Source organism: Macaca nemestrina, chromosome 4, assembly GCF_043159975.1.
Source record: "Macaca nemestrina isolate mMacNem1 chromosome 4, mMacNem.hap1, whole genome shotgun sequence".
Classification (NCBI taxonomy): domain Eukaryota; kingdom Metazoa; phylum Chordata; class Mammalia; order Primates; family Cercopithecidae; genus Macaca; species Macaca nemestrina.
Window position 1 is genome coordinate 121852743 of NC_092128.1, and position 24714 is coordinate 121877456.

General features: G+C 40.5%; 2 long non-coding RNA genes across 2 annotated transcripts in view; one reads left to right on the forward strand and one right to left on the reverse strand.

Annotated features, from left to right (window-relative positions):
• Nucleotides 1–540: 540 nt before the first annotated feature.
• LOC139362552 (uncharacterized) lies at nt 541–17327 on the reverse strand. The gene is made up of 3 exons (XR_011621699.1): nt 17212–17327; nt 7342–7446; nt 541–869 (listed from the first exon to the last, which is right to left on the reverse strand). It is a non-coding gene; the product is annotated as an uncharacterized lncRNA (long non-coding RNA).
• LOC105492385 (uncharacterized) overlaps nt 16152–24714 on the forward strand; it is a 50654-nt gene continuing 42091 nt past the window's right edge. The window contains exon 1 of the long non-coding RNA XR_011621700.1: nt 16152–16200. This is a non-coding gene — a long non-coding RNA (uncharacterized lncRNA). The remainder of the gene's footprint in view (nt 16201–24714) is intronic.

A 24714-nucleotide genomic window follows, 5' to 3' on the forward strand; every position in this document is an offset into this window, starting at 1 on the left:
AGGTTATATGTAATTAATTATAACAGTGATGCTTCATTTACATATTTGATTTTAGCCTTCTTTATCAAAAAATTTGTCACCAGATGGACTACTGCAGTCAGCCTTGGCTCACGGCATTTTGCCTCCCTATTTGTTCACTCCCTGTGGGCAGGGTTCACCCCTTTATTCACTGCTCTATGCCCAGGGCCTGACCCCAGAAAGCATGCTATAAGTATCTGCTGGACAAATTAATGAGTGGGTCAATATTGGTTTGAAGTGAACCATCTCTTTTTCTACACGGCACAGTAGAGAACATTTGAAAAATCCAGGTGTTGCCAATGCACGATGGGCTCATTTCTAGCTTTCTGGAAAGCTCTTCTCTCAAGAGGGGTTGGGTTGGGGGATTCTGGCCCAATCCCAGTCCCAGCATGGGCTCCTACAACTGGCATGTGTTGTGGGGTCTGCTCATGTGGGGATCCTGTGAGTTTAGTTCATGGGGAGCTAGTATCCTGCTTGTTGGAGGAAGACGGAGTGTTTATAGCAGAGTCATCTAGGAGAGGAAGTGGTGTGTTTTTATTGCTGGGAGGCAGAGCCAAGGTTAAGATCTGGGGCTAGTGGGATAAGAATGGAAGGAGAGTAGGCCATGATAAGATGGTTGTTTTAAAGCAAAGAGCATTCATTGAATACATGAGGAGTCAGGACTGAGGCCACAGCCTTTGTGTTCGATGCAGAGAGGAAGAGGTCTTCAAGCGAATGCCTCGAGCCAGAACCTTGTGCTGAGGACAATAGGAGGACAGTCCCAGATTTACATCAGAAATGTGTCGTATGCAGATGCTGAAAATCTCACTGGCTTTATACTTGGCAAAGATGAACTAATTACTTTTTTTTGCCTGAAGGAGGAAATTAGGGGGAAAAAGAGAGAATGAGAAGAGGGAGCAGAAAATATTATGTCCCTACTTTGAACTTGAGTTTCTAACACCAAGTAGAAGAAAGAAATTTTTATATCTTACCTCACTTTCGTAAAGGTCCTAATACATGAGTTTGTAGGTGTTTCCCAATGTACTTTCTTTGAAACACCAGTTCCACGAGATATTAACTGGCATGTGATCCACCCTTCATCCTCCACAGTGCAGCATTCCTTTGGCACTAGGTTCCATAGCACCTCCTCATTCATCTCCCAGGCACTGTCGCTGTTTCCTGCAGCTTCTCCACTGCTTTCAGCCCCTGCCGTCGTCCGGAGTTCACTTGGCTGCTGCCCCGAGGCCAGAGCTCCTTACACTTCCACTAACAGGTAAAAAGTGTTCCAATTTCTCCACATTCTCCCCAGCATCTGTTGTTTCCTGACTTTTTAATGATTGCCATTCTAACTGGCATGAGATGGTATCTCATTGTCATTTTGATTTGCATTTCTCTAATGACCAGTGATGATGAGCTTTTTGAAATATGTTTGTTGGCCGCATAAATGTCTTCTTTTGAGAAGTATCTGTTCATATCCTTTGCCCACTTTTTGATGGGGTTGTTTGTTTTTTTCTTGTGAATTTTGTCTAAGTTCCTTGTAGATTCTGGATATTGGCCCTTTGTCAGATGGATAGATTGCAAAATTTTTCTCCCATTCTGTAGGTTGCCTATTCACTCTGATGATAGTTTCCTTTGCTGTGCAGAAGCTCTTTAGTTTAATTAGATCCCATTTGTCAATTTTGGCTTTTGTTGCCATTGCTTTTGATGTTTTGGTCATGAAGTCTTTGCCCATGCCTATGTCCTGAATGGCATTGCCTAGGTTTTCTTTTAGGGTTTTTATGGTTTTAGGTCTTATGTTTAAGTCTTTAATCCATCTTGAGTTAATTTTTGTATAAGGAAGGGGTTCAGTTTCAGTTTTCTGCATATGGCTAGCTAGTTTTCCCAGCACCACTTATTAAATAGGGAATCCTTTCCCCATTGTTGTTTTTGTCAGGTTTGTCAAAGATCAGATGGTTGTAGATGTGTGGTGTTATTTCTGAGTCCTCTGTTCTGTTCCATTGGTCTGTATATCTGTGTTGGTACCAGTACCAGGCTGTTTTGGTTACTGTAACCTTGTAGTATAGTTTGAAGTCAGGTAGCATGATGCCTCCAGCTTTGTTCTTTTTGCTTAGGATTGTCTTGGCAATGTGGGCTCTTTTTTGATTCCATATGAACTTTAAAGTAGTTTTTTTTTTTCAATTCTGTGAAGAAAGTCATTGGTAGCTTGATGGGAATGGCATTGAATCTATAAATAACTTTGGGCAGTGTGGCCATTTTCACAATACTGGTTATTCCTATCCATGAGCATAGAATATTCTTCCATTTGTTTGTGTCCTCTTTTATTTCCTTAAGCAGTGGTTTGTAGTTCTCCTTGAAGAGGTCCTTCACATCCCTTGTAAGTTGTATTACTAGGTATTTTATTCTCTTAGTGGCAATTGTGAATGGGAGTTCACTCATGATTTGGCTCTCTGTTTGTCTATTATTGGTGTATAGGAATGCTTGTGATTTTTGCACATTGATTTTGTATCCTGAGACTTTGCTGAACTTGCTTATCACTTTAAGGAGATTTTGGACTGAGACAATGGGGTTTTCTAAATATACAATCATGTCATCTGCAAACAGAGACAATTTGATTTCCTCTTTTCCTATTTGAATATCCTTTATTTCTTTCTCTTGTCTGATTGCCCCGGCCAGAACTTCCAATACTGTGTTGAATAGGCGTGGTGAGAGAAGGCATCTTTGTCTTGTGCTGGTTTTCAAAGGGAATGCTTCCAGGTTTTGCCCATTCAGTATGATATTGACTGTGGGTTTGTCATAAATAGTGCTTAATATTTTGAGATACATTCCATCAATACCTCGTTTATTGAGTGTTTTTAGCATGAAGAGGTGTTGAATTTTATTGAAGGCCTTTTCTGCATCTATTGAGATACTCATATGGTTTTTGTCATTGGTTCTGTTTATGTGATGGATTATATTTATTGATTTGCAAATGTTGAACCAGCCTTGCATTCCAGGGATGAAGCTGACTTGATGGTGGTGGATAAGCTGTTTTTTTCTTCTTCTTTTATTTTCTTTCTCTTTTATTTTATGTTTTTTTTTTTTTTTTTTTTTTTTTTTTTTTTTTTTTTTTTTTTTGAGACCGGGTCTCGCTCTATCACCCAAGCTGGAGTGCAGTGGCACCATCTCAGCTCACTGCAACCTCCACCTCCCAGGTTCAAGCAATTCTCCTGTCTCAGCCTCCTGAGTAGCTGGGCCTACAGGCACCCACCACCATGCCTGGCTAATTTTGTAATTTTTAGTATAGACAGAGTTTCACCATATTGTTTAGGCTGGTCTCAAACTATTGACCTCAGGTGATGGTGGATAAGTTTTTTAATGTGTTGCTGGATTCGGTTTGCCAGTATTTTATTGAGGATTTTTGTATCAGTGTTCATTAGGGATATTGGCCTGATATTTTCTTTTTTTATTGTGTCTCTGCCAGGTTTTGGTATCAGGATAATGCTGGCCTCATAAAAAAAGAGTTCGGGAGGAGTCCCTCTTTTTCTATTGTTTGGAATAGTTTCAGAAAGAATGGTACCAGCTCCTCTTTGTGCCTCTGGTAGAATTTGCCTGTGAATCTGTCTGGTCCTGCAGTGCTTTTTGTTGGTAGGCTATTAATTACTGCCTCAATTTCAGAACTTGGTATTGACCTATTCAGGGGTTCGACTTCTTCCTAGTTTAGTCTTGGGAGGGTGTATGTGTCCAGGAATTTATCCATTTCTTCTAGATTTTCTAGTTTATTTGCATAGAAGTGTTCATAGTATTCTCTGATGGTAGTTTGTATTCTGTGGGATCAGTGGTGATATCCCCTTTATCATTTTTTTATTGCACCTATTTGACTCTTCTCTCTTTTTTTCTTTATTAGTCTGGCTAGTGGTCTATCTTGTTGATCTTTTCAAAAAATCAGTTCCTGGATGCATTGATTTTTTTGAAGGGTTATTCGTATCTCTATCTCCTTCAGTTCTGCCCTGATCTTAATTATTTCTTGTCTACTAGCTTTTGAATTTGTTTGCTCTTGCTTCTCTAGCTTTTTTTTTTTTTTTAATTCTGATGTTAGGGTGTCGATTTTAGATCTTCCCTGCTTTCTCCTGTGGGCATTTAGTGCTATAAATTTCCCTCTTAACGCTGCTTTAGTTGTGTCCCAGAGATTCTGGTACATTATGTCTTTGTTCTCATTTGTTTCAAATAACTTATTTATTTCTGCCTTACTTTTGTTATTTACCCAGTAGTAATTCAGGAGCAGGTTGTTCAGCTTCCATGTAGTTATGCAGTTTGAGTGAGTTTCTTAATCCTGAGTTCTAATTTGATTGCACTGTGGTCTGAGAGGCTATTTGTTATGGTTTCCATTCTTGTGCTTTTGCTGAGGAGTGTTTTACTTCCAATTATGTTGTCTGTTTTAGAATAAGTGCTATGTGGTGCTGAGAAGAATGTATATTCTGTTGATTTGGAGTGGAGAGTTCCATAGATGTCTATTAGGTCTGCTTGGTCCAGAGCTGAGTTCAAGTCCTGAATATCCTTGTTAATTTTCTGTCTCATTGATCTGTCTAATATTTGTAGGTCTCTAAGAACTTGCTTTATGAATCTGGGTGCATATGTATTGGGTGCATATATATTTAGGATAGTTAGCTCTTCTTGTTGCATTGTTCCCTTTACCATTATATAATGCCCTTCTTTGTCTTTTTTGATCTTTGTTGGTTTAAAGTCTGTTTTATCAGAAAGTAGGATTGCAACCTTTGCTTATTTTTGCTTTCTATTTGCTTGGTAATTATTTCTCCATCCCTTTATTTTGAGCCTATGTGTGTCTTTGCATGTGAAATGGGTCTCCTAAATACAGCACACAGATGGGTCTTGACTCTATCCAATTTGCCAGTCTGTGTCTTTTAATTGGGGCCTTTAGCCCATTTACATTTAAGGTTAGTATTGATATGTGTGAATTTGATTCTGTCATTATGATGGTAGCTGGTTATTTTGCCCATTAGTTAATGCAGTTTCTTCACAGTGTTGATGGTCTTTACATTTTGGTATGGTTTTGCAGTGGCTGGTAGCAGTTGTTCCTTTCCATGTTTAGTGCTTCCTTCAGGAGCTCTTGTAAGGCAGGCCTGGTAGTGACAAAATCCCTCAGCATTTGCTGGTCTGTAAAGGATTTTATTTCTCCTTCACTTATGAAGCTTAGTTTGGCTGGATATGAAATTCTGGGTTGGAAATTGTTTTCTTTAAGAATATTGAATATTGGCCCCCACTCTCTTCTGGCTTGTAGGGTTTCTGCATAGAGATCCACTGTTAGTTTGATGGGCTTCCCTTTGTGGGTAACTCGACCTTTCCCTCTGGCTGCACTGAACATTTTTTCCTTCATTTCAACCTTGGTGAATCTGACAATTATGTGTCTTGGGATTGCTCTTCTCGAGGAGTATCTTTATGGTGTTCTCTGTATTTTCTGAATTTGAATGTTGGCCTGTCTTGCTAGGTTGGGGAAGTTCTCCTGGATAATATCCTGCAGAGTGTTTTCCAACTTGGTTCCATTCTCCCCATCACTTTCAGGTACACCAATCAAACGTAGGTTTGGTCTTTTCATATAGTCCCATATTTCTTGGAGGCTTTTTTTGTTCCTTTTCTTTCTTTTTTCTCTAGTCTTATCTTCATGCTTTGTTTCATTAAGTTGATCTTCGATCTCTGATATCCTTTCTTCTGCTTGATTGATTTGGCTACTGATACTTGTGTATACTTCACGAAGTTCTCGTGCTATGTTTTTCACCTCCATCAGGTCATTTATGTTGTTCTCTAAACTGGTTATGCTAGTTAGCAATTCCTCCAACTTCTTTTGAAGGTTTTTAGCTTCCATGCATTGGGTTAGAACATGCTCCTTCAGCTCATGGGCGTTTGTTATTACCCACCTTCTGAAGCCTACTTCTGTCAACTCGTCAAACTCATTCTCCATCCAGCTCTGTTCCCTTGCTGACAAGGAGTTGTGATCCTTTGGAGGAGAAGAGGCATTCTGCTTTTTGGAATGTTCAGCCTTTTTGTACTGGTTTTTCCTCATCTTCATGGATTTATCTACCTTTGGTCTTTACCATTGGTGATCTACGGATGGAGTTTTTGTATGGCTGTCCTTTTTGTTGACATTGACGCTATTGCTTTCTGTTTGTTAATTTTCCTTCTAACAGTCAGGGCCCTCTTCTGCAGGTCTGCTGGAGTTTGCTGGGGGTCCACTCCAGACCCTGTTTGCCTGGGTATCACCATTGGAGACTGCAGAACAGCAATGATTTGTGCCTGCTCCTTCCTCTGGAAGCTTCATCACCGAGGGGCACCTGCTAGATGCGAGCCAGATTTTTCCTGTATGAGGTGTCTGTCAACCCCTGCTGGGAGGTGTCTCCCTGTCAGGAGGCATGGGGGTCAGGGACCCACTGGAGGAGGCAGTCTATCCCTTAGCAGAGCTCACGTGCTGTGCTGGGAGATCCACTGCTGTCTTCAGAGCCGGCAGGCAGGAACATTTAAGTCTGCTGAAGCTGCACCCGCAGCTGCCCCTTCCCCCAGGTACTCTGTCTCAGGGAGATGGAAGTTTTATCTACAATCTCCTGAATGGGGCTGCTGCCTTTCTTTCATAGATGCCCTGCCCAGAGAGGAGGAATCCAGAGAGACAGACTGGCTCTAGCGGCTTTGTAGCCTTGAGATGGGTTCCACACCCAGTTCGAACTTCCCAGCAGCTTTGTTTACACTGTGAGGAGAAAACAGCCTACTCAAGCCTCAGTAATGGCAGATGCCCCTTCCCCAACCAAGCTCCAGCTTCCCAGGTGACTTCAGACTGCTGTGCTGGCAGTAAGGATATCAAGCCAGTGGATCTTAGCTTGTTGGGTTCTGTGGAGGTGGGATCCACTAAGCAAGGCCACTCGGCTCCCTGGCTTCAGCCCCCTTTCTAGGGGAGTGAACAGTTCTGTCTTGCTGGTGTTCCAGGCGCCACTAGAGTATGAAAAAAGACCTCCTGCAGCTAGCTCAGTGTCTGCCCAAACAGCTGCCCCGTTTTGTGCTTGAAACTCAGGGGCCTGGTGGTGTAGGCACCTGAGGGGATCTCCTGGCCTGTGGGTTGCAAAGACCATCGGAAAAGTGTAGTATCTGGGCTAGATAGCATCATTCCTCATGGCACAGTGCCTCTTGGCACAGTCCTTCACAGCTTCCCTTGGCTAGGGGAGGGAGTTCCTGACCCCTTGTTCTTCCCAGATGAGGTGACACCCCACCCTGCTTCTGCTCGCCCTCTGTGGGCTGCACCCACTGTCTAACCAGTCCCAATGAGATGAACCGGGTACCTCAGTTGGAAATGCAGAAATCACCCACCTTCTGTGTTGGTCTCACAGGGAGCTGCAGACCGGAGCTGTTCGTATTCAGCCATCTTGCCAGCCCTCTTGACTTCCTGGTTTTAGTTGGTATGTGGTTACTCCTCTATTTGGAAGTGGTATGAAAACAAAAAAGGGTATTTTGGTGTAATATAATCAGGTACGGATGAGTTAAACAGATTTCTTTAGCACAGGGTTTCTCAGTACCTTTACTATGCAAATGTTATAATTGAATTTCTGAGAAATAGAATATAATTCCTTCCTATTCTAACTCTCCTCCTTTTCATCTCTCTGTCCCTCCCTGTACCTTTCTGTGAAGTATCTACTGAAACTGGTATTCTCAGCAACACAAATTAAGAACAGTTGATGTAGACATGGACAGTAAAATTATAGTCATTTGCCACATAATGACATTTCAGTTAAGGACGAACCAACTGCATATATAGTGGTGGTCCTATAAGATGATATTACTGTATTTTATTCTACCTTTTCTATGGTTAGATATGTTTAGATATACAAAAGCTTACCATTGTATTACAGCTGCCTATAGTATTCAGTCAGTGATATGCTGTACATGTTTGTAGCCTAGGAGCAGTAGGCTATACCATGTAGCCCAGTTGTGTAGTAGGCTACACCACCTAGATTTGTGTAAGTCCACTCTATGGTGTCACACAATGACTAAATCACATAATGATACATTTCTCAGAGCACATCTTAGTTGTTAAGTGATGTATGACTGTATTTGTTTTTTAAAATTATTTTTATTTTTATTTATTTCAATAGGTTTTTGGGGAACAGGTGGTGTTTGGTTACATTAATAAGTTCTTTAATGGTGATTTCTGAGGTTTTGGTGCACCAGTCGCCTGTGCAATGTACATTGCTCCCAATGTACAGTCTTTTATCCCTCATCTCCCTCCTACCCTTTCCCCTATGTCCCCAAAGTCCATTGTGTAATTCTTCTTCCTCTGCATCCTCATAGCTTAGCTCCCACTTATGAGTAAGAACATACAATGTTTGGTTTTCCATTCCTGAGTTACTTCACTTAGAATAATGGTCTCCAATTTCACCCAGTTTGCTGCAAATGCCATTTTTTTCATTTATTTTTATGGCTGAGTAGTATTCCATGGTAAGTATGTGTGTGTATATATATACCACATTTTCTTTATCCACTTTTTGCTTGATGGGCATTTGGGTTGGTTCCATATTTTTGAAATTGCAAATTGTACCACTATAAACATGCAAGTGCACATGTCTTTTTTGTATAATGACTTATTTTTCTCTGGGTAGATACCCAGGAGTGGTATTGCTGGATCAAATATTAGATCTACTTTTAGTTCTTTAAGGAATCTCAACATCATTTTCCATAGTGGTTGTACTAGTTTACATTCCCACAACATCCACACCAACATCTATTATTTTTGGATTTTTTTTTTACTATGGCCATTCTTGCAGGAGTAAGGTGGTATTGCATTGCGGTTTTCATGTGCATTTCCCTGATCATTAGTGAAGTAGAGCATTTTTTCTTATGTTTTTTGGTCATTTGCATATCTTCTTTTGAGAATTGTCTATTCATATCCTTAGCCCACTTTTTGATGGGATTGTTTTTTTCTTTTGCTGATTTGTTTGTATTCATTGTAGATTCTGGATATGAGTCCTTTGTCAAAAGTATAGATTGTGAAGATTTTCTCCCACCCTGTGGATTGTCTGTTTACTCTGCTGATTATTTCTTTTGCTGGCATAAGCTTTTTGGTTAATTAATTCATATCTACTTGTCTTTGTTTTTGTTGACTTTGCTTTTGTGTTCTTGGTCATGAAGTCTTTGCTAAGCCAATGTCTGCAGGGTTTTTCCAATGTTATCTCCTAGATTTTTTATGGTTTCAGGTTTTAGATTCAAGTCTTTGATCCATACTGAGTTTTTTTTTTTTTTTTGTATCAGGTGAGAGATGAAGATCTAGTTTCATATGTGGCTTGCCAATTATCCTAGCACCATTTGTCGAGTAGGGTGTCCTCTCCCCACTTTATGTTTTTGTTTGCTTTGTTGAAGATCAGCTAGCTGTAAGTATTTGAATTTATTTCTAGGTTCTCTATTCTGTTCTATTGGTCTACGTGCCTATTTGTATACCAGTACCACGCTGTACATTTTGGTGACTATGGCCTTATAATATATTTTGAAGTTGGGTAATGTAATGACTCCAGATTTATTCTTTTTGCTTAGTCTTGCTTTGGCTATGTGGGCTCTTTTTTGGTTCAATTCATGTGGATTTTAGAATTCTTTTTCTAGTTCTGTGAAGAATGATGATGACATTTTGATGGGAATTGTATTGAATTTCTAGATTGCTTTTGGCAGTATGATCATGTTCACAATATTGATTCTCCCCATCCATGAGCCTGGGATGTGTTTCCATTTGTCTGTATCATCTATAATTTGTTTCACCAGTGTTGTGTAGTTTTCCCTGCAGAGGTCTTTCACCTTTTTGGTTGAATAGATTCCTAAAGTTTTGTTTTGTTTTGTTTTGTTTTTTGTAGCTATTGTAAAAGGGATTGAGTTCTTGATTTGATTCTACACTTGGTCGCTGTTAGTATAGAAGATCTACTGATTTGTGTACGTTAATTTTGTTTTCTGAAACTGCTGAAATTATTTAACAGTTCTAGGAGTTTTTCGGATGAATCTTTGGATTTTTCTATGTATGCGATCATATCATCAGCAAACACTGACAGTTCGACTTTCTCTTTTCTGATTTGGATACCCTTGAGTTTTTTCTCTTGTCTGATTGCCCTGGCTAAGATTTCCAGTACTATGTTGAATATAAGTAGTGAAAATGGGCATCCTTGTCTTGTTCCAGTTTTCAGGGGGAATGCTTTTAGCTTTTGCCCATTCAGCATAATGTTGGCTGTAGATGGCTTTTATTGGTTGTCATAGGGCTTTGATTACCTTGAAGTATGTCCCTTGTATGCTGATTTTGCTGAGGGTTTTAATCATAAAGGGATGTTAGATTTTGTCAAATGCTTTTACTACATCTATTGAGATGATCATGTTACTTTTGTTTTTAATTCCGTTTATGTGGTGTATCACGTTTATTGACTTGTAGATGTCAAACTGTCCTTGCATACCTGGTATAAAACCAACTTGATCATGGTGGATTATCATTTTGATATGCTGTTGGATTTGGTTAGCTAGTATTTTCTTGAGGATTGACATTTAGTTGTTGTTGTTGTTGTTGTTGTTGTTGTTTTTTTGTGATGTCCTTTCCTGGTTTTGGTATTAGGGTGATACTGGCTTCATGGAATGATTTAAGGAGAGTTCCTCTGTCTCTATGTTGTGGAATAGTGTCAAAGGTATTGGTACCAGTTCTTCTTTCAATGTCTGATAGAATTCAGGTGTGAATTCCTCTGGTCCTGGACTTTTTTTGTCAGTAATTTTTTTATTACCATTTCTATCTCAGTGCTTGTTATCTAAATTCCAAGGTATCTAAATTCTTCCTGATTTAAGGTAGGAGGATTGTATCTTTCCAGGGATTTTTCCATCTCCTCTAGATTTTCTAGTTTATGCAAGTAAAGGTGTTTATAGTAGTCTTGAATGATCTTTTGTATTTCTGTGGTGTCAGTTGTAATATTTCCCATTTTGTTTTTGATTGTGCTTATTTGGATTTTCTCTCTCTTTTTTTTCCTTGGTTACTCTTGCTACTGGTCTATCAATCTTATTTATCTTTTCAAAGAACCAGCTTTTTGTTTCATTTATTTTTTGTATTTTTTTGTTTCAATTTCATTTAGTTCTGCTCTGATCTTGGTTTTTTCTTTCTTCTGCTGAGTTTGGGTTTGGTTTGTTCTTGTTTCTCTAGTTCTTTGAGGTATAACCTTAGATTATCTTTTGTGCTCTTTCCGTCTTTTTGATGTAGGCATTTAGGGCTATAAACTTTCTAGTTCTTTGAGGTGTGACCTTAGATTGTCTATTTGTGTTCTTTTAGACTTTTTGATGTAGGCATTTAGGGCTATAAACTTTCCTCTTAGCACCGCCTATGCTGTATCCTAGAGGTTTTGATAGGTTGTGTCACTATTGTCATTCAGTTCAAAAAATTTTTGAATTTTCATCTTGATTTTGTTGTTGACCCAATGATCATTCAGGAGCAGATTATTTAATTTCCATGTATTTGCATGGTTTGGAAGGTTCCTTTTGGAGTTGATTTTCAATTTTATTCCACTGTGGTCTGAGAGAGTACTTGATATAATTTTAATATTCTTAAATTTATTGAGACTTATTTCTTGGCCTAGGATATGGTCTATTTTGGAGAAAGTTTCATGCCCTGATGAATTGAATGTGTATTCTGTAGTTGTTGGGTAGAATGTTCTGTAAATATGTGTTAAATCCGTCCATGTATTCCAGGGTATAGTTTAAATCCATTGTTTCTTTGTTGACTTTCTTTTTTTTTTTTTTTTTTTTTTTTTTTGAGATGGAGTCTTGCTCTGTCACCCAGGCTGGAGTGCAGTGGCATGATCTCGGCTCACTGCAAGCTTTGCCTCCTGGGTTCATGCCATTCTCCTGCCTCAGCCTCATAAGTAGCTGGGACTACAAGCGCCCACCACCATGCCCAACTAATTTTTTTGTCTTTTTAGTAGAGACGGGGTTTCACCGTGTTAGCCAGGATGGTCTTTATCTCCTGACCTTGCGATCTGCCCCCCTTGGCCTCCCAAAGTGTTGGGATTACAGGCAGGAGCCACCGTGGTTGGCCTTTTCTTTGTCGACTTTCTATCTTGATGACCTGTCTAGTGCAGTCAGTGGAGTATTAAAGTCCCCCACTATTATTGTGTTGCTGTCTATCTCATTTCTTAAGTCTAGTAGTAATTGTTTTATAAATTTGGGATCTCCAGTGTTAAGTGCATATATATTTAGGATTGTGATTTTTTTTGTTGTTGTTGGACTGTCATTTTATAATTGTATAATGTCCCTCTTTGTCTTTTCTAACTGTAGGTGCCTTAAAGTTTGTTTTGTCTGATATAAGAATAGCTGTTCCTGCTCGCTTATTGTTTCCATTTGCCTGGAGTATCTTTTCCCATGCTTTTACCGTAAGTTTATGTAAGTCTTTATGTGTCATGTGAGTCTCTTGAAGGCAGCAGATTCTTGATTGGTGAATTCTTATCCTTTCTGCCATTCTGCATCTTTTAAGTGGAGCATTTAGGCCATTTATATTCAGTGTTAGTATTGATATGTGAGGTACTATTCTATTCATCATGGTATTTGTTGCCTGAATACTTTGTGTTTTTCTCATTGTGTTATTATTTTATAGGTCCTGTGAGATTTATGCTTTAAGAAGATTCTATTTTGGTCTATTATGAGGATTTGTTTCAAGATTTAGAACTCCTTTTAGCAGTAGTTGTACTGCTGGCTTGGTACTGGAAAATTCTCTCAACATTTGTTTGAAAAAGACTGTATCTTTCCTTTATTTATGAAGTTTAGTTTCACTGGATACAAAATTCTTGGTTGTTAGTTGTTTTGTTTAAGGAGGCTAAAGATAGGACTCCAATTCCTTCTAGCTTGTAGGGTTTCTGTTGAGAAATCTGCTGTTAATGTGATACGTTTTCCTTTTTAGGTTACCTGATGCTTTTGCCTCACAGCTCTTTAAATCTTTTCCTTTGTCTTGATTTTAGATAATCTAATGACTATGTGTCTAGGTGATGATTTTTTTTTTGTGATGAATTTCCCAGGTATTCTTTGAGCTTCTTGTATATGATTGTCTAGATCTCTAGCAAGGCTGGGGAAGTTGTCCTCAGTTATTCCCTCAAATATGTTTTCCAAACTTTTAGATTTCTCCTCTTCCTCGGGAACAGCAATTATTATTATTATTATTATTATTTTTTGAGATGGAGTCTCACTCTGTCGCCCATGCTGGAGTGCAGTGGCGTGATCTCGGCTCACTGCAAGCTCCACCTCCCGGGCTCACGCCATTCTCCTGCCTCAGCCTCCCGAGTAGCTGGGACTACAGGTGCCTGCCATCACGCCTGGCTAGTTTTTTGTATTTTTAGTAGAGACAGGGTTTCACTGTGTGAGCTGGGATGGGATGGTCTCGATCTCCTGACCTTGTGATCTGCCCGCCTCGGCCTCCCAAAGTGCTGGGGTTACAAGCGTGAGCCACCGCGCCTGGCCAACAGCAATTATTCTTAGGTTTGGTTGTTTAACATAATCCCAAACTTCTTGGAGGCTTTGTTCATTTTTAAAAAATTCTTTTTCTTTATTAGCTTGGGTTAATTTAAAAGCCTTGTCTTCGATCTCTGAAATTCTTTCTTCTGCTTGTTCAATTCTATCACGGAGACTTTCCAATGTACTTTGCAATTCTCTAAGTGTTCTTCATTTCTGGAAGTTGTGATTGTTTTTTATTCATGCTGTCTATTTCACTGAAGAATTTTCCATTCATATCATGTATTATATATTTCATTTCTCTGTGTTGGACTTCAACTTTTTCTGGTACCTCCTTGATTGGCTTAATAGCCAACCTTCTGAATTCTTTTTCTGACACTTCAGACATTTCTTCTTGGTTAGGATCCATTGCTGGTGAGCTAGTGTGATATTTTGGGAGTATTAAATCATCTTGTTTTGTTATAGTACCAGAATTGTTTTTCTGGTTCCTTCTCATCTGAGTAGACTATGTTAGAGGGAAGATCTGGGACTCAAGGTTGCTGTTCAGATTCTTTTGTCCCACAGGGTGCTCCCTTGATATGGTGCTCTCCCCTTTCCCCTAGGGATGGGGCTTTCTGAGAACTGAACTGCAGTGATTGTTTTTGTTTTTGTTTTTTTCTGGATCTAGCCACCCAGTGGAGCTACCTGGCTCCAGGATGGTACTGTGGAGTATGTGCAAAGAGTCCTGTGATGTGATCTGTCTTCAGGTTTTTCAGTCATGGATACCAGCACCTGCTCTGGTGTAGGTAGCAGGGGAGTAAAATAGACTCTGTGAGTGTCTTTAGTTGTATTTTTGTTTAGTGTGCTGGTTTTGTGTTTGTTGGCCTCCAGCCAGGAGGTGGCACTTTCAAGAGTGTATCAGCTGCAATACTATAGGGAGGATGCAAACTTGCCCTAGGGTTGGCTTGTTAGGTGTTCAGATTTCTTAGGCAGTGGGCAGAGCCATAGAGCTCCCAAAGGATTATGTCCTTTGTCTTCAGCTACCAGGTCTAGAGAAAGACCACCAGGTGGGAGCAGGGTTAGGCATGTCTGAGCTCAGAGTCCTCTTGGGCAGGGCTTGCTATGGCTGCTGTGGAGATGGGGGTGTGGTTTCCAGGCCAATAGAGTTATGTTCCCAGGAGGGTTATGACTGCCTCTGCTGTGTCACACAAGTCGTGAGGGAAGTGAGGGAAAACCAGCAGATAGGGGCCTCACCCAGCTCCCACACAGCCCACAGTCTGAAAAGCCAGTCTTACGCCCACTGTGGCCCCTCAACAGCACTGAGTTTATTTCCAGGCAGCCAGTGAGCAGGGCTGAGAACTTGCCTTAGGCTACCAGACTCCCAGCTGAGAAAGCAAGCTGACTCAACAGTTCCTCAGCTGTCCCACAGAGCCTGAAGCAGCAATCCACCTACTTCAAAGGGTCTACGGATTCTCTCAACTTTCCTGGCATGTTCCTGTGGTAGGTGTTGGAGCAAAAGTTCATGATATGGGTCTCCACATGCTGCTCTGTCCATCTGAGTGTGAGCTGCTAGTTTGTCCTGCCTCTTATCTGCCATTTTCCCTCAATAAATTGTTTGACTATATTTGAGTGTGGGGAAATGATGCACCAACCTTATACCACAAGTATTGGAATTTCAACCCTGCTACCACCAACTAAAATCTGTTAAGAAAACATGAGATTTTCCAAACAAATGCCTTAGAATGCAAACATTGAGCTGAATGATTGGAGATTGGGTGAGGGACAGATGGTGACTGGGGTGACAGACTAGGTCTTTATCAATTTCTGACAGAGATGACCTCTGAATCAAGGCAGGAAGAAGCCTTGTACTGCCTTGTTTTTCTCCTGATGGAATTTTCTCCATGGAAATGTTTTTGAACTCAAGGGATTTTGGAGCCTCGTATGGAGCTAATGTTGTGATACAAATATATATATATACACACACACACACACACACATATGTATATTATTTTATATATATATGGGGAGATATACATATCTCATACAAATATATATATACACATACATATGGAGATACACATATAAATATGTGTATGTGTATATATATGTGTGTATATGTATATATATATGGAGAGAGAGAGAGAACTAAATTGAGTCTTAAGCCAAAATTATTTCACATTCTGTTTGTTTGTGCCAGAGCATGGTGCAGCTGTGGTTGTTCAGTGCATCCCTGGTTATGGCCCTGTTGTGGTCCTGGCCCCTGTTGCAGAGTAGAGGGAGGTCTGGAGGACTGTGCTGACAAGGGTGTTGGAGTGTGTTCTGAATGGGGCCTGACAGCTGCATTGTGTGCTCACTCCTCAGCTGGGCTGAGTTGAGGTTTGAGAGGTTTCCTCTCCTCTCCTCTTGGCCAATTTCTCACCTTTGTTGACTCGTCAGATACAACTTTTTTGTTGAATCCAAGATATGGTATGGGAATGACAGCAATCTCTGTTTTCTTTCAACTGCTCTTTAAGAGCATAAGCATTTGATTTGAGAGTGCCAGGCAGGACTGCTTTCCCTCTCATGTATTTCTTGAAGGTTTGTGTCTATAAATGTCCTCTGGGGGACTGGAAAATGGCTTTCTTTTGAAACCAGGTTTTCCTGAGGAGTGGAACTTTTGCAAAAAGAAGTTGTCTTGCTGAGGACTTGGCCTGCCTCTGCTGAGAGAGCGTGAAGAGATTGGCGGTTCAAGCATGCTTGATTCAGGGCAAGGTAAGAACAAAAAAGAGAAGGTACACCTCCAGGGAGGCACAGGCTGTCTTTCATTTCTAAGTAAAACTTAGCAAGACTGTGGGTTATGATTTGAATAAGAGGTTAACATTGAATTTGGTGAGAGAATACCTGAAAACCCTATGAGGACATTCTATAATTTTCCTCTAGCAACTATGTCAATATTTAAAAAAAAAACAAATTTCCAACAGTGAATGGCAGAGCTGGTGAGGCTACAGTGGCATCATCAGCATTAAGTGAGTACTTGCCCTTTGTTAGATATTGTACACACAATCACTTATAATCCCAATTTCTGATCAGCAGGGCTGATATTGGAGAGAGTGGGAACATGCCTCCTTGAAGTATGACACTTTAGCATGGGGGTTGTTTTGAGCTGCAGGCAATTAAGAAACAGCACACTCTCCATGTATCTTCCTAAAAGCAGTGCATAAATTTTCCTTTGTGAAGGTCTTCGCCTCCTCCTACTCCATACCAGCAGGGGGAAAAACAACCATTATCTATCATTGGAGAGAGAAGGTTAGCATGGAGATGGGTTTGTGTAAACAAACCTAACTGCAATCACCCTTGTTTTCTGTTAGTTTTTCTTATATATGTACCTTTTCACAATTTACCACCCCTAGAAATCCAAGCCCTTTTTCCTTTATCTTATTACTTTTCCGTAATTTATCACTCTTTGTTGAAATTGTATATGAATCCACCAAATTTCACTACTTCTTTAGGGTCTTCATTTCTTTCCTCTGAAGGCCTTTGTGCACATAAAAATTAAAATATTAACATCAGCTAAAATTTGTTTGACTTTTCTCCTGGCTTTTGTCACTTTAATTTCCAGGCCCTAGTCAAAGAATATAAGAAGGTAAGGAAAATCTCTTTTCTTCCTTACAATATCATTGCTTGATAGATGAGGGAACTGGAGGTCATGCCCTACCCAAGGGATGAGGCCAAGATTCTAACCCAAGGCTGTGGGTCTCCAAATCCTGTACTCATTCACATTACCTTGTTTCCAGTAATGCCATCTGTGAGACTTGTCTACACAGGACTGCATGCCAGGACAAAATTTTGGGACACAGCAGAGCTGTGGCACAGGGTCCACATTGTTTAGACAAGACTTTGAACACCACAATAAAGAAGTCATTCTATTTGCTCTCAATATGACATAACAGGATCAGGAGTCAGCTCTGTCTCCACCCCTGTGTGTGTCACAATCATGGGCTTTGGGGTTGGGCTGACCTAGGCTGGAATCAAAGCTTTCAACCCCCTTAGGTTTTTGAGTTTAGATAAATAGCTTAACTCCTTAAACCTGCTTCCTCATTTGAGATAAGGGATATGATAGTTTTCCCTAGTACAGTTGATGAAAAATTTTAAACAGATACCTCATTCATTCATTGTAAGAGTTAATACTGTATCTCTCTCTCTCACTCTCTCTCTCTATCTTTCTGTCTCTCTTTCTGTTTCTGCTTTGGCCACTAGGAACCTCAGAGCCAATCTAGGGCTCATCTGTACCAGTGGCACAGGCTCAAATGGGCTTTATTTCTGCAATGTATTATTTCATTCTTCTGTGGACTTCCTGTTGCATTTCCACTTGCTGTGAGCTTTTACTTAATATTTTAGTATTTACTTGCGTGGATTTCTGCTAAAAGCTTATAAAAGAACAATAAAATAAGTAATAAGAGATCTCATGAATTATTGCTTTCTATACTCTAGGAGTTTGAGATTATTTCCTCTGTGCAATTTGGAAAAGTTACGTGAGTATTTGAAATGTGTTTCTTGATATGCAGGGTCAAGGAGTCACTGGAGCTGACTGGACAAGTAGAGATCCTAAGCTGGTAGGGGATGTATTAATTTCACAAAGGACTTGGCGTAGGTGACAGTTTAACCCACACAGTGAAAGAGTCAACCTACAGCGTCAGTGGTTTCTCATTTTCAAAGGAGATGGTTAGATGATTTATTATTATTAGTATTATTTTTTCTCATGGTTCTGATACTAATTTTACTGATCTCACTTAATGGGTTACATGGTAATCTTCATCACTTTATGAACTCTATGTTTGTTTTTAATAGTCATTAATCAAAACAATATTTGGGAGTTTCTATGTCAGTTTCTGGCTCGGATAGTTTAGTGTCTTTGTAGGGATCAAAGCTACCAAGGCCCAGCAGATTTGTTGTGGAGCAGCTGCAAAGCTGAGGAGAGGTGTGTCTGAGCAGTTCTTTGCTGATTTTGTGGATGGAGCATTGGCTGGAAAGCTGTAAACCTGGATTTTAGCCACATATCAGCTGTCAACTTTCTGGGTACTCTGCAATAAGCCACTTCTCTGGTTTGCAAAGCAGGGAATTAGACAAGATTGTCTCTACTTTTTCTTCCAGAACTGCTAACATTCCATCACTCCACGCTTTTTGGCAAATGCAGTAGGAATGGCCTTTGGGAGCGGTACCATTTCCCTTGGTGGAGGCTTAGTGGCCCTGTGGGCTCTTCTCCCATCTTTTTCAGCAGTGTCCATGCCCTCACTACCCCAATACCATGCCCAGCTCCAGCTCTTCTGAGAGACACCCCATGCTGAAGATTTTCCTGACCTTCTGTCAACCACATTTCATTTGCTGCTCATCGCTGAAAAATACCATTTCCTCTCAGGGACTTGTTAGAACATACTCTGATAGGATGAATATGATTCTTGCCAATTTCCCAGGTTCACTCCAGGTTCTTTGCAAGAGAAAGATTGCTGGGAAGTACAAATTTAACTCCCTCCCTGCAGTGAGTCTCAAATGAAAAATTTTCAAATTTAAGATAGGCAAATGAGGATCTAAGATTGCTCAGGGCACACCACAATCTTTCCCTCATTTCTTTCCCTCTTCCATTCCAGGACCACTCCACACAGCAACCTGGAAGCCCTTTCCTGGCAGTGGTGATGTGCTCACCTTTGCATCCTCCGCAGCCCCTGCCCTGCTTATACGGGTTAGTTGCCTAATGAGAGCATCTTAAGTTAAAGCAGTGCATTTAGTTTGTAAATTCCCTGACTTTCAGCTATTTCAGGGGTTAAGGATAAACTAAAAAATATGTAGATAAGGCCAGGCATGGTGGCTCACACCTGTAATTCCAGCACTTTGGGAGGCTGAGGTGGGCAGATCATGAGGTCAGGAGTTTGAGACCAACCTGGCCAATATGGTGAAACCCTGTCTCTACTAAAAATACAATAATTAGCCAGGCGTGGTGGCACACACCTGTAGTCCCAGCTCCTAGGGAGGCCGAGGCAGAAGAATTGCTTGAACCTGAGAGGCGGAGGTTGCAGTGAGTTGAGATCACATCGCTGCACTCCAGCCTGAGCGACACAGCAAGACTAAGTTAAAAAAAATAAAAAATAAAAAAATAAAATAGGGAAAGGGCAGGGGGTGGTGGGTGAAAGAACATGATGGACTGAATTAATTGATGTCAAGCTCATTAGTTGAGAGTTCTTTCCATAGTGACTTCAATTTATTTCTTTTTTTGTGCAAGTATTTGTGAAACATTTTGAGTATAGACTGCTGAAAAGTTATTTTTCCTTATTACTATTATGTTACCTCTTGCCAGTTATAATTGTTAACTTCTTTCAGAGCAGGTGAATTTATCTGTAGCCAATCTCAGCAGTTTCTGGATTCCTTTGAATTGTTTTGACTCTAAAGTGATAAGGATGTGCAAAATATAGGTCATTTTAGGTAAGCTCTCGCTCGAGTTGTTGCATTTTTTAATCTATGCTGTTGTCAGAAGCTGCGCCCAGGTTATATCTTCACTTCCCATCTTACTTGATCCTTGATGAGTGCCCTCCAGCACTCTAATTCTGGCACAAACATCATGTAGTGCAATTTAATCTAATCCAGCCCAGCAAGACTCAACTTTCTTCAAGTCAACAGTTTTATTTTGGAGAGTGCCTATTAAGTGCCAGAAACTCCGCTTGCACTGAGAATATGAAAATGATTGGGTATTACCCTTGTACTCAAGCCCATCTGATGGGCATGCCACCTACAGTCCCCTTCCAGGGCAAGCAGGAGAATGGAAGGATACCGGGCCTGGAGAAGTGGAGAGGGGTGCAACTTTCCAAGTGCTGAGCAAGGAAGAAGTTGAGTATATGAGAAACAGAAGGAAGTCATTGGGGGAAACATGTTCTGAAAACAATGTAAGGGAAGAAAGCTAGCAAGACCCGAGGCTGGAAGAGATGGGATGCCACAACAGCGAGTGAGAGAGAGAGATGAGAAAATGGTGAAACAGCCAACTCCAGAGAAGAGGTCAGGAGGTTTCCCAGACTCTTTTCGTAATTACCCAGAAGCCATGGGAGCAGCGATGCTCGGGTATACAGAGCACTGCCAGGGTGACCTGGCCATGCAGTGCTACTCTTAACAGAGTTGCAGCCATACCTTGGGCTTAGCCTGGGTAGGGCTGAAAAACAAATCCCGGGAGATTCTTGAAAATAGGGGCCTACGACAAAATTTCTGATGAGTTTCAAGAACAAGGTTCATAGGAATGATAGATGCAAATGATGGGAGAGTGAAGCCAGAGGGCAGGATTTTCAAGTTTGTGTCTGTGAAGCCAAACCATTCTGAGTCACAGCCAAGTTCAAAGATGAAGTTACATTGCTGCTTACAGGTGACTAGGAGTACAGGAGTTTTGAAGATAAGTGTTACATACATCACCCGGGTGGGTGCTGAAGTTATTCAGGGTCAGGGGAGAAGAAAAGGCAGGCAGGGAAATGGGACAGGAGCCATGGCCCTTGGAGAATGTGAGAGTACAATAATGTAGGAAATTATGCAGCAAGCGATGGAGAAGAGTCCACAGGAGAGAGAAGGGGATATGAGAGGAAGGTGCCTCTCTGGGTACATCCATTTTTTTTTCTTTTTCTTTCTTTTCTTTTCTTTTTTTTTTATTTTAAATTTCCATGTGCTTGTTAGGGCTGTCAATCTCAGCAATCCTCCAATTCCCATCTCAGGAATGAGCATATGACCCAGGCCCTACCAATCCTAGCATTCTTATCAAGTAGCTGGTCCAGTGTTTCATTCCAAGAAAGTTAGTTTAGTTTGATTTTGTTTTTTGCCTTGTTCTTTATTCTATTGATATAGTCCAAGCACCCAGAACTGGAGGAATTTGGTAAATATTTTTTAAATAAATGGATATAGATATTGGAAAACAATTAGGTAGAGTCACTAATCTGGAATAATGGGAAGCTGGGGCTGCTAGCAGCGACCTTACCCATGTCATGCAAAAGCTTTTCTACAGAATAAAGTTAAGCAGAGAAAATCAGAAAAGGGAGATGAGGAGAGAGTGAGAGGAAGGGGAGAGGAGGGAAGAAAGTCCTGGCTGTAGTGAATCCGTGTTCCAGTTGTGGAAACCACAGCCCTTTAGGAGCTTCCTTTGAGGCCGCCTCAGCATCCTTTCCAGTGTGTAAGCAACACAATCCCTGTTAGTTGCTCTGGTTCACTTTCTGTATCTGCAGTTGAAAGAGAACTAGCACAAGAGGTGAGGCAATGTTCACCAGTGTCTTCTGGCCGTGTTGAGCTGGAAAAGTGCTACCCTGCTGCCGGGGATAGGAGGCCTAGAGGAAACGTGCCACCTCCACCTGTGCCTTCAGTGGGACTGCCACAGGCAGTCAGCTGGTGGGATGCGGGGCACAGACTTGTCTGTTTCCTCAATTCCTTGGACTTTATGGACACCTTTTAAAACACAAATACTCATGAGTACTAGGGGAAAGGCCTTACATTGTATCAGGATTATTTTAAATAAGAGCCAGATGGACCACCAGGATAGAGCCTAATGATCTCATTGTATGTCTCAAAAAGCCAAAGCCTAGAGGAATTAAAAGCCTGTCCTAATCACTAGATGAGCACATGGTCTAGCAAAGGCTGGATACTGCCTAGACATTTATGGAATGATGAATGTGCTCTTCTGAAATGAAGAGTGATGACTACAAGATGGAGACAGGACATCTGCTCACAATTGACTGGACCCAGCATATTTGCTTGGTTGACAGGAATCAAGGTGCCGAGAGAATGGGGGTCCAGGCTGGAGTTGGTGAAGCAGATCAAAGGCAGTGGGTGCCCTCCTCCCAGCTTTGCCTTCTGCAGCTTTTGTCAGGTGCCACACAGCAGAAGTAAAGGAATAACGGGCTCTCTTTTTTTTGACTATGAATGTTTTGTTCATGATTTGCCGTTAATTTATATTTGCTGAGAGTCAGCTATATGCCAGGTGCAGTGTTATCTCCAGTAGGGGCCATGGTGATGAATCACCAAAGTAAAACCATTTTTGCTATGGTTTAGCTGTGTCCTGACTCAAATTTCATCTTGAATTGTAGTTCCCATAATCCCCATGTGTGGAGGGAAGGACCCAGTGAGAGGTAATTGAATCACAGGAGTGGTTTCCCCCATGCTATTCTCGTGATAGTGAGTAAGTTCTCATGAGATCTGATGGTTTTTTTTTAGAAGTTCCTCTCAGTATTTATTTATTTATTTATTTTTATACTTTAAGTTCTAGGGTACATGTGCACAACATGTAGGTTTGATACATAGGTATACATGTGCCATGTTGGTTTGCTGTGTCCATCAGCTTGTCATTTACATTAGGCATTTCTCCTAGTGCTATCCCTCCCCCAGCTCCCCACCCCACAACAGGCCCCCATGTGTGATATTCCCTGCCCTGTGTCCAAGTGATCTCATTGTTCAATTCCTACCTATGAGTGAGAACATGTGGTGTTTGGTTTTCTGTTCTTGTGATAGTTTGCTGAGAATGATAGTTTCCAGCTTCATCCATGTCCCTGCAAAGGACATGAACTCATCCTTTTTTATGGCTACATAATATTCCATGGTGTATATGTGCCGCATTTTCTTAATCCAGTCTATCATTGATGGACATTTGGGTTGATGCCAAGTCTTTGCTATTGTGAATAGTACCACAATAAACATACAAGTGCCTGTGTCTTTATAGTAGCATGATTTATATTCCTTCGGGTATATACCCAGCAATGGGATTGCTGGGTCAAATGGTAATTCTAGTTCTAGATCCTTGAGGAATTGCCACACTGTCTCCCACAATGGTTGAACTAATTTACACTCCTACCAAGAGTGTAAAAGCATTCCTATTCCTCCACATCCTCTCCAGCATCTGTTTTTTCCTGATTTTTTAATGATTACCATTCTAACTGGCGTGAGATGGTATCTCATTGTGGTTTTGATTTGCATTTCTCTGATGACCACTGATAATGAGCATTTTTTCATGTGTCTATTGGCTGCATGGATGTCTTCTTTTGAGAACTGTTTGTTCATATCCTTTGCTCTCTTTTTGATGGGGTTGTTTTTTTTCTTGTAAATTTGTTTGAGTTCTTTGTAGATTCTGGATATCAACCCTTTGTCAGATGGATACATTGCAAAAATTTTCTGCTGTTCTGTAGGTTGTCTGTTCACTCTGATGGTAGTTTCTTTGCCATGCAGAAGATCTTGAGTTTAATTAGATCCCATTTGTGTATTTTGGCTTTTGTTGCCATTGCTTTTGGTGTTTTAGACATGAAGTCCTTGCCCATTCCTATGTCCTGAATGGTGTTGCCTAGGTTTTCTTCTAGCATTTTTATGGTTTTAGGTCTAACATTTAAGTCTTTAATCCATCTTGAATTAATTTTTGTATAAGGTGTAAAGAAGGGATCTAGTTTCAGTTTTCTACATATGGCTAGCCAGTTTTCCCACCACCATTTATTAAGTAGGAAATCCTTCCCCCATTTCTTGTTTTTGTCAGATTTGTCAAAGAGCAGATGGTTGTAGATGTATGGTATTATTTCTGAGGCCTCTGTTCTGTTTCATTGCTCTCTATATCTCTTTTGGTACCAGCACCATGCTGTTTTGGTTACTATAGCCTTGTAGTATAGTTTGAAGTCAGGTAGTGTGATGCCTCCAGCTTTGTTCTTTTTGCTTAGGATTGTCTTGGCAATGTGGGCTCTTTTTTGACTCCATATAAACTTTAAAGTAGTTTTTTGCATTTCTGTGAAGAAAGTCATTGGTAGTTTGATGGGAATGGCATTGAATCTATAAATTACTTTGACTAGTATGGCATTTTCATTATATTGATTCTTCCTATCCATGAGCATGGAATATTCTTCCATTTGTTTGTGTCCTCTTTTATTTCCTAGAGTAGTGGTTTGCAGTTCTCCTTGAAGAGGTCCTTCACATCCCTTGTAAGTTGGATTCCTAGGTATTTTATTCTCTTTGTAGCAACTGTGAATGGGAGTTCACTCGTGATTTGGCTCTCTGTTTGTCTGTTAATGGTGTATAGGAATGCTTGTGATTTTTGCACATTGATTTTGTATCCTGAGACTTGGCTGAAGTTGCTTATCAGTTTAAGGAGATTTTGGGCTGAGACAATGGGGTTTTCTAAATAAACAATCATGTCATCTGCAAAGAGAGACAATTTGACTTCCTCATTTCCTAATTGAATACCCTTTATTTCTTTCTCTTGCCTGATTGCCATGGCCAGAACTTCCAACACTATGTTGAATA